Source organism: Impatiens glandulifera, chromosome 3, assembly GCF_907164915.1.
Source record: "Impatiens glandulifera chromosome 3, dImpGla2.1, whole genome shotgun sequence".
In the NCBI taxonomy this organism is placed as follows: Eukaryota; Viridiplantae; Streptophyta; class Magnoliopsida; order Ericales; family Balsaminaceae; genus Impatiens; species Impatiens glandulifera.
The window spans coordinates 52,643,652-52,666,022 of NC_061864.1; the positions used below are offsets into that span (position 1 = coordinate 52,643,652).

The following is a 22,371-nucleotide window of genomic DNA, read 5'->3' on the forward strand; positions in this document are numbered from 1 at the left end:
TAGTCTCCAAGTGGGAGATTGTTGAGTTATGGACTTATAATAAACTCTACATTGTTAATTAGAGTTTATTGGTTTTCTTTTTGGTTTTGGGCTTGGACCTGACCAAAGTTATTTAGGTTTATTACCTGAATGTTTACCCTATAAATATGTGATTATTAAGGGTTTACATGGTTAAGAGAAATAATTCTATAGAGATAAAGTGTGAGGCAAAAACTCTGTATTCATTCTATTTCTTCATAGTGAAATCTAGTGGTGACTGAAGTGGATGTAGCTCAATTTGAGTGAACCATTATAAATCTGTGTCTTCTTGTGTTCTTCTTTCTTGCATTTTTACAGATTGTTTTAAGCTGGTCGGATTTGAGAGATACAAATCCTAACAGGACCCATGTGAAGACGAAGAGAAGGAACCAAGTCATATATACATCATTAATCGATCTCTATCGAAATCTGCCTTTAAAAATTTTCAAACTTTTTTAAAGTTTTTTTAGAAACCTTATATACAGCTTCTAAGCTCAACTCTAGTTCATCCAAAAGCTTCAATACGAGTATTCTGAACTCACTGCGATCTATCATTCATGTTTTAATTCATGTTAAAAACAAAATTTAAAATTTCTACATTTTAGTTCACATCCTCTTCAATATCGCATGATAGTTCATTTTCTTAATTTATGACAAGATTGAGACCAAAGCTGTCAAAATCGAGATTTTACGTAAAATCGTTATCTAGTTGTAAACTCGCAAAACTAGAGTTTACATAAAATCGTAAGAGTTTAATTTGAAAAGATAATAGTTATATATTATTAATATTTATATATAGAATTAAGTATTTTATACTCAGCCAATTTAAAATATATATATATATATATTAATATAAAATTAATTAAAAAATAATAATAAATAAATAACACTATAAAAAATTATATTTACAAAATTAATTATATTAATTTATTTAAATAAAAATAACTTTATTTTTTAATTTTTAAATATAAATTTGTTTTTTAAAGTAAAATTGTATAGAATCGTAAAATCGAAATTATTTATAAACTCGTATAATCGTAAAATCTTATTATCGTAAATTTAAAATCATAAGAGTTTACATATTTAAGAGTTACTTAAAATCAGAATCGTTAGCCTAATGTGAAATCGTAAAATCGTAAGATTTTAAGAGTCAACACGTGATTTTGACAGCCTTGATTGAGACACACCTACATTTATGATCTTCTACTGGTTTATTTAATAAGAAATAAATCAAAATTTTAAACAATAAAAGTCGATAAATACGTGAATTATTTATTTGGGGAGAATTTTGTATAACTTTAAACCATAAAAGTAGATGAATGTGACTTATCTATTATGTTAGTATGTCTTTGTTTAGGTTTATATGGGAACTAACTGCCTTAAAAGGAAGTCTTCGGGGTGGATGGTAATTGCTTGTTTGATTGATTTATTTTTATTGTTGTCACTTTCTTGTTTCAATATGTAAGCGTGTTTACTTATTTAAATGTCAAATAAAGTATTAAAAAATTAAATTACTATAATATAATAAGAGAAATGATAGGGAGATTAGATTTGAGTGAGAGAAATAGGGAGAGAATGACGCGACCCAATATGATTGACTGAAAATTTAAGAATTTTTTTCTTTCTTCTCTCTCTTCACCTTTTATCCATTTTTCAACCAATAATGTGATGTCACGTCATTCACTCTCCTAATTTCTCAGTCGGACGCGAGACTCCTCGGTCCTAGGTCTGACTTCTTGGTCGGATGTAAAAAACATTAGTCTGACCTCTTGGTCCTAGCTTAAGAATATCGGTCGGACTTCGGTCCTCGATGAAGATCACCGATAGGACCTTCCGGTCCTGGATGAAAAGCCTCGATCGAACCTCTTATTCCTATGTTAAATTTCTCGGTCGGACCTCTCGGTCCTCGGTCGGACCTACCATTCCTCAAAACATCAAAATTGCAGTTTTTGCAATTTTTATGGAGGCTTAGATTCTTCGATCCAAGGGCCTAGGTAGTGTCACAAAGCTTCTAGGAACATTTAGAACATCATCCCAAGGCATCAATCGACATAGGTGATGATCAATTCGTTCAAAACAGTTTGTAGCAAAATATCGGGTGTTTGATTTTGAAGTGTTAAAATCTAGCCAATTGCTTCTTTATACTTCATATATTTGATTGATACCAAAACGAGAACACTAGTTGTTCGTTTGGATCAATTCAAGAACTCAAAATTTTCAATCAATTTGAAAAAAATTAATTTCGTTCAAACATGATCGGGATGGATCAAACATGATCCAATTAGTTGTCCAACATCATTAGAAATATGTTGGGATGTTTTCTGGGCAGCTGTTCTTGAGGATTATCCCAAGAACAACAAACCCGATTTTTGAATTTTTAAAATTTAAATTTTGGTTTTTTTGTTAACGGTTGATTGATTGATTCTAACATAAACAAAAAGTTTGGAAATGATCCTAGGATCAATTTCCAATCCTAAAATTCAACAACTAGGCATTATATAAAATTTGAAAACTGAAATATAAAAATTTCAATTTCAAACTAGAAGTATGAATTAAAGGATGATTGAAATCATACCAAGGATTTGAGAACACTTCTTAGACCTTAGGGAAGCTTTGGGGATGCTTAGATCCAAGCTTTAGAGCTTATACGAAAATTTTGAAAAATCAGAAGATTAAAGCTTTATTGGCAAATTTTCAAAATTCTTTGATTTGAGGCTTGGGATGTTATCTCTGAGCTTCGGATGGGTTGAGGAAGGCTGAGTCGGTGGAGGCTTCAAGTTGATTGAATTAGCCAAAAGCCATTAATGGCGTTTTGGCTGTTCTTGGATCAACTTGTCGGAATAGGCATTGATTGTTCTTAAATATGTAAGGGAAATGATCATCGTGGTAAGGTGATAATTTCACCACTATCGGTTGAATTCCATCTTTAAGAAATGAAATATGAGACTTTATCCTTATCTCTTCGGTGATCGCAGTGAAGAAAATAATGGCGGATAAAACGACGACGTTTCGAGGCTATTTGGTGAACGCGGAACGCACTGTTGGCGTTTTATTGCGTTTTGTCAGCGATCGGGCGCTCCATTAGAGTTTCGGCTAACAGACGTTAGCCAATCCTGTGCAACGCGGGCGCACAATCCTTTGGCTGTAGTGGGTTACGCGGACGCTTCTGAGGCGTTGGATGAAAATCCAGCTCCCATTTGATGACCGCAGTTTCGACTGTAGCTTTTTTCCATGATTTTGGCTACACCTGATTGCGATTTTATTTTTTATTTAAAACCTTAAGTGTTTGTTTGAAATTGATTTTTCTTTCACCTTTTGGCTTTAATAATTTTTTAAATACACAAAATATTAAAAATAAATATGACAAATATTTTTCCAATTTATTATTTTTATTTTATATTTTGGGGTTAAATAAATAATTTTTGGGGATGAGATGAGAACCTTATTTTATCCTAAATTATTTATTTTAAATCCTTGATTTTTCTAAAATTATTTCAAGATAAAATGAATACAACATTTATCCAAAATAATTTTATTTTTTATTTTGGCCATTTTCTTTAATTAATTAGATTTTAATTATCACAATAATTAACATGATTAATTGTTTTAATTATTTTTTTCCTTGGAGTTAATTATTTTGATTTTATTTATCCAAAAATAAATGAAAATGATTATTTTAATTTTATAAATTGGGTATCTATATTTTTAGAGCTTACAAGTTGATAATTAGATATTGATTTAAATAAAATAAATTTATTATTAATTTGAAATAATAATTCAAAATATATAATAAATAAGCAATTATATAGACTAAATAAAAAGATATATATTAATGTTGGGTTATTTGTGAAAACGAATATGTTATATCAAATAAATATATATTAATTTTAATCTCTACTAGCGATCTAGTAAAATTCGCCATTAACATAATCATCTTGCTGGAGAGTTTGAAGCTTCAATCGTGTATGGGCTTCTCATTCTAGTTCTATAGAAAGTTTCTAAAGTTAACAAGGAACTTCATCAAGTAATTGTAAATCTCCGATTCATATATAACAAAATTTTAAAATTTCTCGGATCATTCTTCTCTTTCTTGTTCGTTCTTAGTTTGATTTATTTCTAGATTTTAGTAGTTGATATTATTATCGTAGTTTTAATTTGGGAGTGATTTGCGGTGTTTGTGTGATTGAGTCGCTACAGGAATTGGTTAATTGAACTTTGGCCGATGATGATGAGCTTTCGTTTTTGAGCTACGACTCAAAGAGATTAGAAATTGTTATTTGCATGATAGTACTAAATTAAAAACAGTTAATTCATGAATGATTGAAATTGTAATTGGTCGGTGTTGATTCGAGTAACCACGTAAACTAATAACAATAGAGAAAGTAAAAGAAAGAATACAATATATAACGATGGTTGGCCAAACTGGTTACGCCATCGGGAGTGTCGTCAAATATATTATTTCACTCTTATGGTTAAACCTTGTATTACATGGTATTTATAGAGTAGTACACTATGTCACAAAGACTAAACTACTCTTGGCATAACCCATTAACTATAAACTTAATTAATATGTGTATATAAGTCACATACACAACAATCTTTACCTTGGTGAATATTTTATCTCACAGGAGATAAATCACATATCTCCACCTTCGAAAAATTCAAGAATTCTTAGAAGATAATAGTATAGAGTTTTAGACACTTCAAGTGGGATGGCCTACCACAATTTCTTTCAAAATTTGAGACATTCAACAAGCCCAAACAATGTTTGAAATTGTCGGTAATAACTGGCTTCATCAACATATCAGCTGCATTTTCACTAGTATGAACATTTTGTAATAGTATTTCACTAGATGTGATCAACTCTCAAATATTATGAAATCTCACATCAATATGCTTCGTTTTAGCATGGTACACCTGATTCTTTGCCAAATAAATGGCGCTCTGACTCACAAAGTAATTTAACTCTACCTTGTTTAATACCCAATTCCTTTACTAGCCCATTAAGCCATAATTCTTCATTATAATCAAATCTATTAGGAGGCTTCACAGTAGTGTGTCTTTCTCTATCTTTGACTATATTGTAGTCTTGTAAACCATTTATATCACGACATTTAGAAGCTGAATTTGAACTCTCACCCTTATCAGATACCACCGAAGGTTGTTCTAAATGTTGTTTTTGGCACAATTAGAATCCCACATCGGAAGATAATGGGAGTGAAAGAAGTTTCTTAGTATATAAAAGAAACTATATTCACAATTAGCATAAATCCCACATCGGAAGATGATGGGAGTTGGGGAAGTTTCTTAGTGTATAAAAGAAACTCTCCCCTCTTTGGTTTATTGCACCCAAAAATTGTATCTCTTCTTCCTTATTAATTGATAGCCTTAGTGCTCGGAGACGTAGGCAATATTTTGGCCGAACTCCGTTATCAAATTCTGTTATTGTTCTTTCAGTTTGTTTTTCTTCTTTTGTGGTTCTGTCAGGGTTTTCCCCAACAAGTGGTATCAGAGCCGAAGGTTCGTCCTTGGCATGGTGGAGTCTTCAAAAGGGGCGTCAACTCCTTCGTCATCCTGGACGAGGACACCGATGTCGAATTTGAAGTTTGCGGTGGAGATCTTTGATGGAACTGGGCATTTCGGCATGTGGCAAGGTGAGGTTCTAGATTGTCTTTTTCAGCAGGGTCTAGAGGTTGCTATTGAGGTCGGAAAGCCAGATGGTATAGAAGAAAAAGAGTGGAGTATCATGAATCGGTTGGCGTGCGGAACAATTCGGTCGTGCCTGTCCAGAGAGCAGAAGTATGCTGTGAAGAATGAAACTTCTGCACAGAAGCTGTGGCAAGCATTGGAGGACAAGTTTCTGAAGAAGAGTGGTCAGAATAAGCTCCTTATGAAGAAGCGACTGTTCCGGTTTGAATACCAATCAGGTACTACGATGAATGAGCATATAACTAAGTTTAATCAGTTAGTAGCGGATTTGTTAAACCTTGACGTTAGGTTTGAGGATGAAGACTTGGCTTTGATGTTGCTATCGTCCCTTCCTGATGAATTTGAACACTTAGAAACAACGTTACTTCATGGGAAGGGAAATGTTTCTCTTGATGCTGTAAGTTCTGCTTTATATAGTCATGAATTGAGAAAGCAGGATAAAAAGAAAAGCAAAGTAGGTACAGCAGATGAAGCATTGATGGTCAAGGGCCGTCAGCAGAGCAAATCAAAAGGGAAAGGAAGAAGATCTGAAAGTAGAGTTGCCAAAGATGAATGTGCTTTCTGTCGTGAGAAAGGACATTGGAAGATTAACTGCCCAAAGTTGAAGAAGAAAGAGAAAGATTCTAAAGATGCGAATGTTGCAGAAAACAAAGGTGATGCAGATTCAGAATACTCTTTATCGATGTCACACACAACATCACATCCTAATGCGTGGATATTGGACTCAGCCTGCACTTATCATATGACACCAGTTCGAAAGTGGTTCTTTGACTTTAAGGAGCTAGATGGTGGAGTTGTTTACATGGGAGATGCTAATACATGTAAAATAAAGGGGATAGGTTCAATCAAGCTGAGGAATGATGACGGATCCACCAGAATTATTAGAGATGTTCGGTACATACCGAATATGAAAAAGAATCTCATTTCTTTGGGGGCCTTGGAGTCGAAAGGCCTACATGTGAAATTGAAAAATGGAGTTCTTAAAGTAATATCTGGAGCGCTAGTGATGTTGAAAGCTATCAGGAAGAGTAATAATTTGTATTACTATCAAGGTAGTACAGTTAATGGGACATCATGTGTATCAACTTCTGGGAGCAGTAAGGAATTAGAGGCAACAAAGCTATGGCATATGCGATTGGGGCACGCTGGTGAGAAATCTATACAAACTCTTGTCAAGCAAGGATTGTTGAAAGGTACAAAAGTTTGTAAGTTAGATTTTTGTGAATATTGTATTCTGGGAAAACAAAGACGAGTAAAATTTGGCACTGCTATGCATAATACCAAGGGTATTTTGGAATATGTGCACTCAGATGTCTGGGGACCTGCCAAGACTCCTTCTCTTGGAGGTAGACATTATTTTGTTACTTTTGTTGACGATTTTTCCAGAAGAGTATGGGTGTTTACGATGAAGAACAAAGGTGAAGTGTTTGAGATTTTTCTTAAATGGAAAACTCAAGTTGAAGACGAGACAGGAAGAAAGATCAAAGTTCTCCGGACTGATAACGGTGGAGAATACAAGAATGATCCATTCCAGAAGTTATGCCAAGAGTGTGGCATAGTTCGACACTTCACAGTTAGAAAAACACCACAGCAGAATGGAGTATCGGAACGTATGAACAGGACATTGGTGGAGAAAGTTCGATGTATGTTGTCTAATGCTGGGTTAGACAGGAAATTTTGGGCAGAAGCTGTGTCATACGCTCAACATTTGGTAAATCGCCTACCATCATCTGCACTTGGTGGCAAGACTCCATTAGAGGTATGGTCTGGAAAATCTGCAACTGATTATGACTCTTTGCATATTTTTGGTTCTGCTGCATATTATCATGTAGTTGAATCAATGTTGGATCCACGAGGAAAGAAGGCTCTTTTTATGGGATTTAATACGGGAGTTAAAAAATATCGCCTCTGGTGTTTGGATGCAAAGAAAACCATTATCAGTAGAGATGTTACTTTTGATGATTATTCAATGTTGAATAAGGTAACACCAGACAAAGTTGATTGTACTCCGCGACAGGTGGAGTTTGAGCAGATAAAGATAAGCCCAATAATTAGTGACTCTCCGACGATAGACGAAGAGTTAAATGAGGAAGAGGTTCCAACCCAAGAACCTTCAGAACAAAGTGAATCAATTGTTGTTAATAGGCCAAGACGAGTTATTCAAAAACCAGGTCGGTTTGTTGACATGGCGGCCTATGCACTTCTAGTCGTAGATGATGTTTCATCCACTTTTTCAGATGTCAGTCGAAGTATTGAAAATGGGAAAAGGAGAGGTGTTATGGAAGATGGGATGCAATCTATTCAGAAGAATGAGACATGCAAGTTGAGTCATCTACGAAAAGAGAAGAAGGCTATTGGTTGTAAATGGATATTTGCTAAGAAAGAAGGATTTCCTGAAAAATTTGATGTTCGTTACAAGGAAAAATTGGTAGTTAAAGACTACGCTCAGAAGGAAGGAGGTGATTATAATGAGGTACTTTCTACTGTTGTTAAACACTCTTCCATTAGAATTTTGTTGGCCTTGGTAGCGCAGATGAATTTGGAGCTAGCTCAACCAGATGTGAAGACCGCAGACATACACGGTCATTTGAATGAGGAAATCTACATTTATCAACCAGATGGATTCAAAGTTGCTGATAAAGAAAATTGGGTTTGTAAGTTGAATAGATCATTGTACAGGTTTAAGCAATCGTCGAGACAATGGTACAAGCAACTTAACAAGTTTATGATGGAGCACAAGTACACAAGAAGCATATTCAGTTCATGTGTGTATTTGCGCAAATTGCAAGATGAGTCTTACATCTATCTACTCTTGTACGTTGATGATATGTTGATAGCATCAAAGAGCCAATATGAAGTTGACAAATTGAAGGCTCAATTGGGTAAAGAGTTCGAGATGAAAGACATGGGGAAAACCAAATCTAATTGTTTAGATTTGGTAAACACCTTCCGCGTTTGAGTCGGCGCTGAAGAGCGCCAATTGGAAGCACTGAAGGACTATTTTTAATATTGAAGAATTAGTATTTGGATATTGTGCCAAGGTGGAGATTTGTTGTTTTTGGCACAATTAGAATCCCACATCGGAAGATAATGGGAGTGAAAGAAGTTTCTTAGTATATAAAAGAAACTATATTCACAATTAGCATAAATCCCACATCGGAAGATGATGGGAGTTGGGGAAGTTTCTTAGTGTATAAAAGAAACTCTCCCCTCTTTGGTTTATTGCACCCAAAAATTGTATCTCTTCTTCCTTATTAATTGATAGCCTTAGTGCTCGGAGACGTAGGCAATATTTTGGCCGAACTCCGTTATCAAATTCTGTTAGTGTGTTCATTCTTTTGTTTTCTTCTTTTGTGGTTCTGTCAGGGTTTTCCCCAACACTAAATTCATCCCCACACTATTGAATGCTACTGAGGGTTCTTCTGAATCCATCTGTAATGTATCTAAAACAAAGTAATTTTTCACAATATTATCTTTACTTTACTATAACATAGATTGCTCATCAAATACCACATCTCTACTGATCACAATTTACTTTGTAGTTGGATCCCCAAACGTGTATCCTTTAACACATTTCTTTTAACCTAAAAACATGCCTTGCTTGAACTTTGGATCAAGTTTTGATCTTTCATCATTCGGTACAAGCACATAAGCTAGAAACCTAAAAATATTAAAATTATTAAAGTCAACTGCATTACTTGTCCACACTTCTTCAGTAACTTTACACCTCAAGGATGTCTGTGGTGATCTATTAATGAAGTAACCCACCATATTCACAAATTCTGTCCAAAACCTTTAGGAAGACTCACATTCAATCTCAAGCACCTTGCCTTCTCAGTAATTGATATTTTCATCATTTCCGCCACACCATTTTTTTGTAGTGTCATAACTATAAATATTATTCTCCCGCAAAATTTCTTGAACTGCGTATTTGTGTACTCTATACCATTATCAAATCTTAGGTACTTGATTTTTCTACCTATTTAGTTCTCTACCTCTGATTTCCATAGCTTGAATTTGGTAAACACTTCAGATTTATGTTTCAAGAAATAAATTCATAACTTTTTAGAATAATCATCAATAAAGGTCACGTAGTACAAAAATCCATCCAATAACGATTCTCTTGTAGGAGCTCATACGCCGGGATGCACATAATCAAGAATTTCTTCGGTATCGTGCTTACCAGATGCAAAATTAATTTTAGTCTATTTTTCGAGAATACATAATTTACAAAAGTCTAAATTACAACTATTAAAAACTTTTAACATACCTCTTTTATGTAATTCAATCCTTCCACAGACGCTCATAAGCCATAATTTTGTGCTATCATCACCTGACTCAATAGAATGGACTCCAACTACAATTGTACTCCCCAACAATGTGTAGATATTCTCTTTGATTCTCTTTCCTTTCATAACAATCAATGCACCTTTATAAATTTTAATGGTTTCCCGGTCCTCACCTATTTTATGAGAATACCCATTTTTATCTCATTTATTATCATTCTCTTTTATATTATCGCAACCTCTTTTTTTACCCCCACTTCGGTAAACCAATCACCAAATCTCAATCAATATCTTATCTCGTGACCTCACACAATTTCACACACATCTTATCCTCATCAAACCAACACAAATCCCTCAATCGACCTCTCATCTTGTGACTAACCCTTTTTCATATGTCTCTCTGTCCCCTCGACACAACCAACCTCTAATCTTTTAACCTCACACACTTTTACATTTCGGTCAATCAACATCTTATTCATATATTTTAATCATTAATATCTCATTTGTTACCAACCGCATTATTCTCAACTTCCGACAAACCAACCACCAAATCTCAATGGACATCTCATCTCATCTCATGACCTTACACACACTTTCACACACCTCTTTTATCCCTCGTCAACCAAACATCAATCTCCCCAATCGACTTCTCATCTTGTGACTCACACTTTTTCCTTTATCCCCTTGACAAACCACTCACCAATCCTAATTTCAACCTCTAATCTCGTGACCATATACACGTTTATACTTAGGTTAATCAACATCTCATTTATATATTTGTAACCGTCGATATCTCCTTTTATTATCAGCTTCTTATCCCGAAAAATCAACCACAAATCCCTCCTTTCATCTCATCATATTTACTCTTATTGCGACTTCTTTTATCCCCCACTTCAAGAAATCAACAACCAATTCCCCAATCGACCACTTCAATCAATCATCATCTCATTCATATATTTTTAACCACTAATATCTAATTTGTTAAAAAGACCTCTTATATTTTACTTTCACTTTGGTAAACCGACCACCAAAATCCAATCGACATTTCATCTCTGTGATCTTATACACTTTCACACACCTTTTATCCCCTCAGAAAATATCCACCAAATCCCAATCAACATTTCATCTCTATGACCTCACACACTTCTTTATCCTCTCGACAAACCACCCACCAATCTTAGTCGACTTCTTGTGACTCACACTTTTTCATATGTCTCTTTATCTACTCGGTACACCACCATCCACTAGTAAAAAATTGATTTTTAAGGAGAGCAAAAATCCTGAGAGAAAGAGAAAATGCTTTTGGTGATAGTGTTCACTATGGGCGATAAATGCTCTCGCAGCGTCTCAGTGATAAGGTTGTCGGTGAAATAAAAAAGAGTATCTACGAGAGCATTTGTAGCTCTTAGAGATAAATAATTATCGAGAATTTAGAAAGGCTCTTGACGAAAATGTTAAATATTTACAGAGAGTAGAGCCCATGCTCTCTGTGAAAATGTTTTTTTTTTTTAAATTGATTACTCTTAAACAGATGATCACATATATTATATATATATATGACATATACTCACCCACCATGCCATCTACTGATATCATGACAGACTAAATTGTGATTAAAATTTATATATAATATGATTAAAATGTATATATACTTGATAGATTACTGATTAAAATATGTATATACATGACAGATTACTGATATCACTCACATGCCTCCCTCTAACACATGATATCTAGATACTGACAATTGATTAAAAAAAAGCTGTTGTTTATCCTCCTATTATCCTCACCAAGTTCAAATAGAAGTCCTGAAAATCAAAATAATTAGTGTAACAGGATCATTCTTTCATGCAATTCAATCAAATGAATCCATTAAAATTCTGTTTGTAAAGAAAACACATTAGAATTTATACTAACATATGGGAAGAAAAATATTCGGTTTTCATTTTAAAAACATAAATATGTTTGGAAATTAATCTTAAATGCATTCAATCCTTAGATTCAGTTCAGAATCTCTCCTTCAATCCCCATCTTATTCACATAAACACTCAAAGGTATATCTGTAACACAATTTCATAAAACGTAAAAAATTAGAGGCAACATCAAATGAGAAAGATTACCCGCATAAGCCAAACAAAGACATGAGAAAACTGTCCAAGCTCAGAAGTTGTACTTTGTCCTCCAGAGGCTCTTACATGGATATGTTTAGTCATCTCGGTTACAAGCGAAAGACGATCAAATGCTCCTTCATCGATACCACCCATCTGGTTTTATAAAATTCATATTGAAATCAAGACACATATTATCATTTGAATTAGATATGTGTACACTACGAATTCTATAGTTTGTTGAGATAACCAATCTAATGCAATATTTATAAAAGTAGTTCAAACTTGGTTATATACGAACATGCTTGATAAAAGAACATCGAAGGAAGATATTTGTGTTTTGTAAGTTACCTGCATAGAGTTTGAGAAATAAATTATGAGAAATATTGCATTTGAAACAAACAAAAAAAATAATTAGCTATTCAAAAGCAGGATTTCTATTTGTATTAATTTGCAAATGATTTTGATTGGAACATGACATATAACTTTTGTGATTCACACTTTTTTATATGCTCTTTATCCCCTCGAAAAACCACCCCCAATAATCTTAGTCGACTTCTTTTACCCCACTTGAACAAATCAACAACCAGTTTCAATCGATCACACACCTCTTATTAATCGTCAAACCAACCACTAATATCCTCCAATTGACCATCATCTTGTGATTCACACTTTTTATATGCTTCTTTATTCCCTCATATACCTCTTTACCACCTCGACAAATAACCCACCAATCTTAGACGGCCTCTTTTACCCTTACTTCAACAAATCATAAAGCAATACCAATTTATCACACACCTCTTATACATCTTCAAACCTACCACTAACCCCCAATTAACCATTTTCTTATTAGTCACACTTTTTTATATACCTCTTTATCCTCTTAGTTGAAAACCACCCACCACCCGACCTCCATCACGTGACCTCACACTATTAAATGCTTGTAAAACTAACCAATAAATCAGAACTCACACTTTTACGAGCCCTGATCTTAAACATGAAATGTGAACACCTTAACCGCTAGACCACTTGAAATTGTTGAAATAATTTTATAATTTTGTGTATGTATATATATATTGTATTTAATATGTATTACCAATTAGTTAATTAGTCGACATCTTGTGACTCATATTTTTTCATGTCTCTTTATCAAATTCGAAACATACAAATAACATTTTTAATTTTATTTTTAACTTTTTCAAGTTTATGGGCGAATCAAACCATGATACGACCCAAGTATTCATTTACTCATATATATATATATATATATATATATGTATATATTCAAATTAACCACAACTCTCACAACTTTCGCCCTGACAAACTAAATAAATTTAAATTAAGCATTATTATATTATCAATTAGTTAATTAGTCGAAATCTTATGACCCACACTTTTTCATATATCTCTTTATCAAGTTCGAAAATACATATATCATTTTTAATTTATTTTTAACCATTTCAAGTTTATGGGCTGGTCAACCCATGATCCGACCCAAATATCCATTTACTCTCACATATATATTAAAATTAATCACAGCTCTTAACCCGACAAACCAAACAAATTCAGATATATATATATATATTATATTAGTTAGTTAAAAAGTTAAACTTATATTGAATGTCAATTTGATTTTGAATTTAAAATATAATGTCTTATAACCTAGTTGGTTAAAGAGTTACACTTATTTTGTTAAGTTGCAAGTTCAAAATATATCTATAACATTTTTAATTTTATTTTTAACCGTTTCAAGTTTATGGGCAGGTCAATCCACGATCCAACACAAGTATCCATTTACTCTCACATATATATCATAATTTAGGAAGCATGGGTGCTTCGTTTCTGTAACGCACTGCGCACCGGGTGCTTTGGGGGTGCGGGGTGCGGCTGGGAGTGCGTACAGGGTGCGCCACGTGGCGTATCCCAGAATCGAAGGTGAGGGGTGCGGGAATGGAATATTCAGTAAATATGAGTTCCAAAATATCAAAAAAACCCCAAATTAAAAACCCCCCAAATATTAAATATGACTATGAGCCCCCAGCCCCCAAATTAAAAAACCTAATCTCTACGGTGCTTCTCTCTCGGCTGCCTGTCTTCCACTACCATTCTTCCACTATCAGGTTAGTTCTTCTTCTTCTTCTTCTGTGTGAGAGAGAGAGATTATAGTAGATGGAATCAATGACTTCCTCTAACTCAGCTTCAAGTACGACAGCCACTCCAAGCCAACAAAGTTCAGTAGATAAGGACCCGCTGTGGAAACATGTGACAAAATTAGTGAAAATGAAAGAGAGAGGTGGAAATACAAAAAATAAATGCAACTTCTGTAATCTGGAATTTACGGGTTCGTATTCAAGGGTTAAAGCACACCTGTTGCACCAAATCTCACCAAATGTGGTGGATTGTTCGTGGAGCTTCAGCACCAAATCTTCAAAAAATAGCTTTGAAACTATTATGCCAACCTTGTTCTTCTTATTGTTGTAAGCAAAATTGGAGCACATATTCCTTTATTCACTCAATTCGAAGGAATAAGATACTACCAAAACGAGCGGAAGATTTAGTTTTTGTGCACAACAATCTTAGGCTTCTTTCAAGAACGAATGAACATTACAAGCAAGGGTAATCAAGGTTGTGGGATGTAGGAGGTGACCGATTTGATCCGCTTGATGGTGCCGAAGAACTTGAAATATCTAGTCTTTCACTAGATGAGCCGGAGTTTGAAGCAATGTTTTTACAAGATGATTAAGACTGTTGGCAATATGGAAGTCAGATGGTAACTTTGTGTACTTATAATTTATATAATTATATTTTATATGACGTATCCCCGCACCCGAATCTTTGTTTTTTAAATTTTGCCGAATCGACGTATCCCCGCACTGTGCACCCGCACTCATGCACCCGTATCCGTGCTTCCTGGATCATAATTAACCACAACTCTCAACAAATCAATAAAATTCAAATTAATCATTATTATTATTATAATTATATATTAGTATAAATAAAGTAATAAAAAACAAAATTTCTTAGACTAATTCTCACGTTTTTAATTTCATATTTGCTTAGCCCAATCTAAAAATCAAGTCCAGCCCAAAAGTTAATTTAGCCCAACACAAGTTGGAAGAAAATAAAAAATGAATACTCTCAAGGACTAATATGCATCAAGAAAAAAGAAGTCAAGGGACCTCACTGAAAGAAATTAAAGATACCATAAAGAAAAGATAGTGTCGTTTCCACAAGCCGACGACGAAATGACAAACTTACCCTCCAACGGAAAGAAATAGATCGACAAATAATTATTTTTTATAATTTTTTGAATTTTTTTCTCCTGACGTTTTTAGTATATATAAATATTAGTTTAAAATTTGTAGATAACTTTGTCAATTAATTTATCCCATAAATATATATACTTTATAAATTAAAATAAGTAGTTTACTGGGAAATAATAAGATTCAAGAATCCATCATTATAAAAAGAATCAATGAATGAATCATAAGGAAGCAAAACTTTTCTTTCTGTATGCATGGGTCTTCTTCATTCTTCTTCTTGCAAATCTTGTTCAACTTGCTAACATTTTTCTTTGATTAATTTCTTTAGAGAATTTGATCAAGAACAGTTTGATTCAAGTTGTTAATCTACTTCCCATGGAGGGCATACGAGAAACTCTGAGCAAATGGAGGCGTGATATGATCATGGTCTTTCACTTTTATTTTGATAAAACAAATCCACATCCAGTTTATAGGTGGATGGGATCGCTTGTTTTGTCAATTGTCTATGCACTGCGTGTTTTTTATGTACAAGGGTTCTACTTTGTTACATGTGTTCTTGCCATATATATGTTAGATTTGTTGATTGATTTTCTTTCACCTCGTATTGACTCGACGTTGGATTCTGGTCTGATGAATTCAAGCCTTTAATTCGCCGCCTGCCTGAGTTTAAGTTCTGGTATAATATGATCAAATGGGGCTTTCTTGATTTTTCAGAGAAGATTACAAGAAACAAGACATATATATGCATAATGCATTCTAGTACTTATTTGTCTTGTGTTTGGTTTCAGGTACTCTTATACAAAAGCATTCTGTGTAGCCTTATGCATGACCTTCTATCCCATATTTGACAATCCAGATTCGTGGCTGGCGCCATTGCTTTTTTTCTGGTTAGATTAATTTGGATTAACGAAGAAACGACAAATCATGCACATGATCAAGCACAAATACAACTCATTTAGCTTACGAAAACAGGTAATCTTTTTAAAGAATTAATGAATTTTTTTAAAGGGTTTTATTAATTGTGTGTTCTTCTTACCAGAGATATAACTGAAAGAAATCTTATCGGTTGATGTACCAGGAGTGGCTCTGTTTCAAGGATCAATTACCCACAAAGAAAAAAACATGAATATTCATTAGTATTGTAAATTTGTATTAGGTTCAAAGTTCAAAATGTGTATTTTTAATGAAATGCATTATGGTTTATGTAACATGGAAATATTTGGAACTTAAATTAAAATTGTGTTTGGACTGAAAATTATGATTAGCATTTTCAAAATTTTAAATTATATGGAAAAATCATTGAATTGTAAATTTTATCAGATTTATTTCATTTTCTTACTTAATTAAGGATAGGTAGATAAAGACTTGGGGTCAATTCTAATAAAGGTTTTTTTGAAACTTAAAATAAGTATTTGAAAATCACCACTCACAAATATCTAACAATCTAATGATTAATACAAAGGATACTTGTCTCACAAAAATAAATTACACCACCATAGATCCCTGCAAATGTTTAATGATGTCCCGCATTACATTATCATAAACCCATAAATATTTCATGTTAATATTTTTCCAATCATTTAAATATTTAACCCGGAGTCTATTTATCAAAATATGCTTCTTCTTTTTTTTTACTTCAAATTTTAGAGTATATCTAACCGATACTATCTCTTTTTCATCTAGTTACTCTAATATCTATTCGTCAAGCATGTCATTTTATAAATTTTGGGTTACACTCCTATTTTTTTTTTTTTAGAAATAATCTCTTTTTCGAATGATTTATTTTTATCAACTTTAGATTTATGGACGGATTTTAGGAATTCGTGTTAGAATATAAGATAATATATATGCAAGATATTATCACAATATTATAAATTGTGATAATATCATTATTAAATTAAAATAATATATATGTAAGATATTATCACAATATGATAAATCTATATATATATATATATAATGATGCTTAATTTTGAAAGTGTCTGGATTGTCGAGTCGAGAACTGTGATTAATTTGAATATATATGTGTGAGTAAATGGATATTTGGGTCGGATTCTGGGTTGACCCGCCCATAAATTTAAAACGGTTAAAAATAAAATTAAGAATTTATAGATATGTTTCGAACTCACAACCTAACAAAACAACTACAATTCTTTAACCAACTAGACTAATAACACTTTATATTTTAAATTCAACACCAAATTTGATGAACGCGGATCAATCTTAACTAACTAATCTATATATATAATGATGCTTAACTTTGAAAGTGTCCGGATTTCCAGGTCGAGAGTTGTGATTAATTTAGATATATATGTGAGAGTAAATGGATACTTGGGTCGGATTCTGAGTTGACTCAAAATTAAAAATGTTATAGGTATGTTTCGAACTCGCAACCTAATAAAACAAGTACAACTCTTTAACCAACTAGAATAATAACACTTTATATTTTAAATTCAACACCAAATTTGATGAACGCGGGATGTTGTACCAATATATTTTTTATCCGTGTGCATCGCACGAGGATCTTTCTAGTTGTGATAATATCAATATTATCTTATATTATTATATCCGTTTTTTTCTAAGTTTAATGTAATGTTTATATAATAGACATAACCTATGTAACTCTAAATATATAATTCCAATATAATATCTTATTTTTTTAAAATTGTATCAAAGCCAAAATTTTATTCTCTACAAAATCTAGTCTTCCGCTGCCTCCATCAATAGTTACTTTATTCATTGATGGAGGGCTCTAATAATTTTGTATGAATTATTATTATATTTTGATAATTTTTTTTATTTCAAATAATTATGTTAATGTTCTTAATTTTATTCGGCAATCATACTCTCTAAGTTTTGTTTTCAGTCATTTTTTTATCTGAGTAGTCAATGCATATATTTTTATTGGCTTTAATCCAATCATATGTGTTTATGTACTAGTTATATAGTTATATAGTCAATACACAATCATCTTTTTGTTAGGATGAGTTTTTTAGGTGTTCTTTCACCCCAGCATTCTATGCCCATGAGATTCTACTTCTTCGTCGTTTTCTTTTATGCAACACACTATCATCTTGTCATTGGATGGATCTCGAGACTCACGAGTTACCTTAGAGTTCATTCGGTTATTGTTTTATCCAACATTCAATGTTCATTAGATTTTACTTCTTCGCTAGTTTATCAGTTACATTGACATCCTTTAACTGGATGGAGTTCACGAGTTTCTGAAGCTTAAAGAATACATCATCAACATGCCAACGTCTCGATCGTTTTCAACCTCAAGTTGTTCAAGTTTTTTCCATCTTAAGTTTGAGGAGGGATATTAGAATATAAGATAATATATATGTAAGATATTATCACAATTAATATTATCATAATATTATAAATTGTGGTAATATCATTATTATATTAAAATAATATATATTTATAAGGTATTATTACAATAGAATAAATTGTGAAATAATATATATATATATAAGGTATTATTACAATAGAATAAATTGTAATAATATCAATAATATCTTATATTATTATATTAATTTCCTTATAAGTTGAATATAATGTTTATATAATAAATATAACTTATGTAATTTAATAATATTCAATACAATCTCTTATATTTAACTTATATGAAAAATAATATAATAATACAAGTAATATTGGTATTATTAAAATTTATCATATTTTCATAATATCTTTTATATATATATATATATATATATATATATATATATATATATATATATATATATATATATTATTTTAGAGGAGTGATATGGGAGAGAATTTGAGGGAGAGAATGGGGTGAGAATGATATGTCACTACATCATTGGTTGGAAAAATGATAAAATGTGAGGAGAGAGACAAGAGAGAGAAATTTTGTTATTTTTTTGGCTAATCAAATTGCGCCACATCATTTCCTCCCTCATTCCCTCACTCAAATTCCTTCATGCCACATCATTCCCTCTCCCATTCTCTCCCTCAAATTCCCTCTCCCAATCATTTTTCATTATTTTATATGATAATGATATTATCACAATTTATAATATTGTGATAATATCTTGAATATATATTATTTTAGATTTTAACAATTCGAGTTGGGTGGGTTTTAAAAAATAACAAAAAAATATGGTTAAAATGAGAGTGGATAAATGTAAGTTTTGTCTTTTAAAAAAATAGATAAAAATAGTGTATTAAATTAAAAAAAAAATTAAGAAGTTAAGAGTAATGTCACATTTGTACCGTAAATAAATAAATAAATAAATAAATAAATAAATAAATAAATAAATAAATAAATAAATAAATAAATAAATAAATAAATAAATATATATATATATATATATATATATATATATATATATATATTTCGGGTGGACCGAGCCCCTACATCAATCTGCCCATGTTTAGGTTATGAGTATCAAACACCTCACATACCTTCTTATATGCGTTTCAGATTTAACAAACTATTCCTTTAACATCTCGTGCACCCAGATATACGAGACTCATCCACGGTTTCAAGGTAAAGAAATCTATGGGCCAAACATTAACCGCGTCACTCATGGAGATACACAGTTCACCCAACTCTATCTCTTCCACCGGGTCACATTCAGTCGTGAACTCCGAGATATATATGTGGATTAATAGTGCATGGGGTGTCTAAGGAGAAATTGGAGCAAATGACTCTAAAGATCCCTTTATTTTCATTCGTAGTCATGTTGAATAAACTTAAATTAATAAGGTATTTGGTTTTTTTTATGTTTAATATTCCTAGAGTAATAATAAGAGGTGAGTCAAATAACCAAGAGTTTTGAGTGGAAACTATTTAATATGCAGAATAATTTATTTTGTTATTTGAAGAGTCAAGCATATGAAGAGTCTATGCTTTCTTATAAAAAGTTGTAAAATTCATTTGAGATGAATATAAGTAAGATATATTTTGGCATCTTGTTATCAACAATTTGGTATCAGAGCTATTGTGTGTGAGGTGAGCGTGAGAAAATCTGTTAGTCTCAAAAGATAACGCCGCGGTGTGCGCTGGCCAAAAGAGAAAAACAAGAGCGATCGAGAGCCTTGTGAGGTGTGTGTTGAGTGTAAACACTTGAGAGGAATGGAAGGTCTAACCAATGGCATCCCGTTACCCAAGTTGACAAAAGGCGTCAACTACGACAACTGGAAGGTGCAGATGAAGGCCCTTTTCGGTTCCCAAGATAACTGGGATGTGGTCGAGACTAGGTATGAGGAACCGGAGAACACAGATGGGTATTCAAATGCCCAGTTGAACGCGTTGAAGGTCGTTCGAGCTAAAGATAGGGCGGCTCTATATCTACTATACCGATCTGTCGACGAATCTGGTTTTGAGAAGATAGCTGACGCAAAATCTTCCAAAGTGGCATGGGATACACTCGAAATAGCAAACAAAGGAGACGAACGGGTGAAGCAAGTCCGACTTCAAACCCTAAGGGGCGATATGGAAAATATGAGGATGAAAGAGTCTGAAAGCGTATCTGAGTTCATTACTCGAGTGGAGACCGTGGTGAACAAACTAAATCGGAATGGTGAGAGTCTTTCATCAAACCGAGTTGTTGAAAAGATTCTGAGGTCATTGACAGATAGTTTCGAAAATATTGTGTGCGCAATAGAGGAATTTAAGGATCTATCAATGCTCACCATTGAAGAGCTTGCTGGGTCTTTGGAAGCGCATGAGCAGAGAAGGAAAAACAAGAAGGGGAAGTCTCTTGAACAGGCTTTCCAGGCGAAGGCGACAATAAAAGAGGAGAAGGTACTTTATGCTCAGAGTACGAGAGGCAGAGGAAGAGGCAGAAGCCTAGGTGGTAGAGGAAGAGGTGGACGAGGAAGTGAGCAAGTCGTCCAACAGAACTGACATGGCAGAGGTCAAGGTCGGGGTGGCCGGACAAACACAAATAATAATATTGAGTGTTATAACTGTGGAAAGAATGGACATGTTCCCAAGGATTGTTACTCGATAAAATGTTACAATTGCGGAAAGCTGGGTCATATTTCTAAAGATTGTAGATCCGGGAAGAAAAAGGAGGAATCAACAAACTTTTTTGCTGAGAAAGAAGATGAAGGGTTGTTGCTGGTGACAAAAATTCCAGAAACTGAGATCAAACCAAGCTGTTCTGATAACTCATTTTGGTACTTGGATACTGGGGCAAGTAACCACATGTGCAGCGACGAGAGCTTATTCAAAATACTCTCAAAGGTGGAGTCCGGATCCATTTTTTCGGCGATGCTTCAAAAGTAGCCGTCAAAGGTCGAGGAACGATTAGATATCAGCAGAAAAATGGGGGAATCGGAGAGATCAGAGATGTTTACTACGTACCTGATCTCAAAAGCAACATACTGAGCTTGTGACAGTTGATGGAGAAAGGGTACTCGGCTATAATGAAGGATCGAGAAATGCAGCTGAATAATAAACTTGGGAGACTCATTGCCCAGGTAGAAATGAAGAAAAATCGTATGTACAAACTTGAGCTTAAAATAGTTCAAGATAAATGTATGCAACTTGATCTAGAGGATGAGGCCATGAAGTGGCATTATCGGTTCGGTCATCTTCACTTCGGGGGGTTGAACGAGCTGGTGAAAAAGGAGATGGTTCTTGGACTGCCTAACATTATATTCGAAAAGAGGTTCTGTGAAGAATGTGTGATCGGGAAGCAAGCGAGGACTTCTTTCCCAAGCAGTTCTGAATACAGAGTAAGGGATCAACTCGGACTGATTCACACTGATTTATGTGGGCCAATAACTCTAGAATCATTTAGTGGTAAGAGATACTTCCTTTCTTTAATTGATGATTTTTCGAGAAAGACGTGGGTTTATTTTTAGAAGGAGAAGTCAGAAGTGTTTGAAAACTTCAAGAAATTTAAAGTGATGGTGGAGAAAGAAACAAACAAAGTTATCAAAGCAGTCCGATCTGACAGAGGAGGTGAGTTCACTTCTAACGAGTTCAACAAATACTGCGAGGAA

At 33.3% G+C, this 22,371-nt stretch overlaps 1 pseudogene; it reads left to right on the top strand.

Moving 5' to 3' along the window:
• The first annotated feature begins 15,759 nt into the window (after positions 1-15,759).
• On the top strand, positions 15,760-16,510 carry LOC124930366 (annotated as a pseudogene).
• The last annotated feature ends 5,861 nt before the right edge of the window (positions 16,511-22,371 follow it).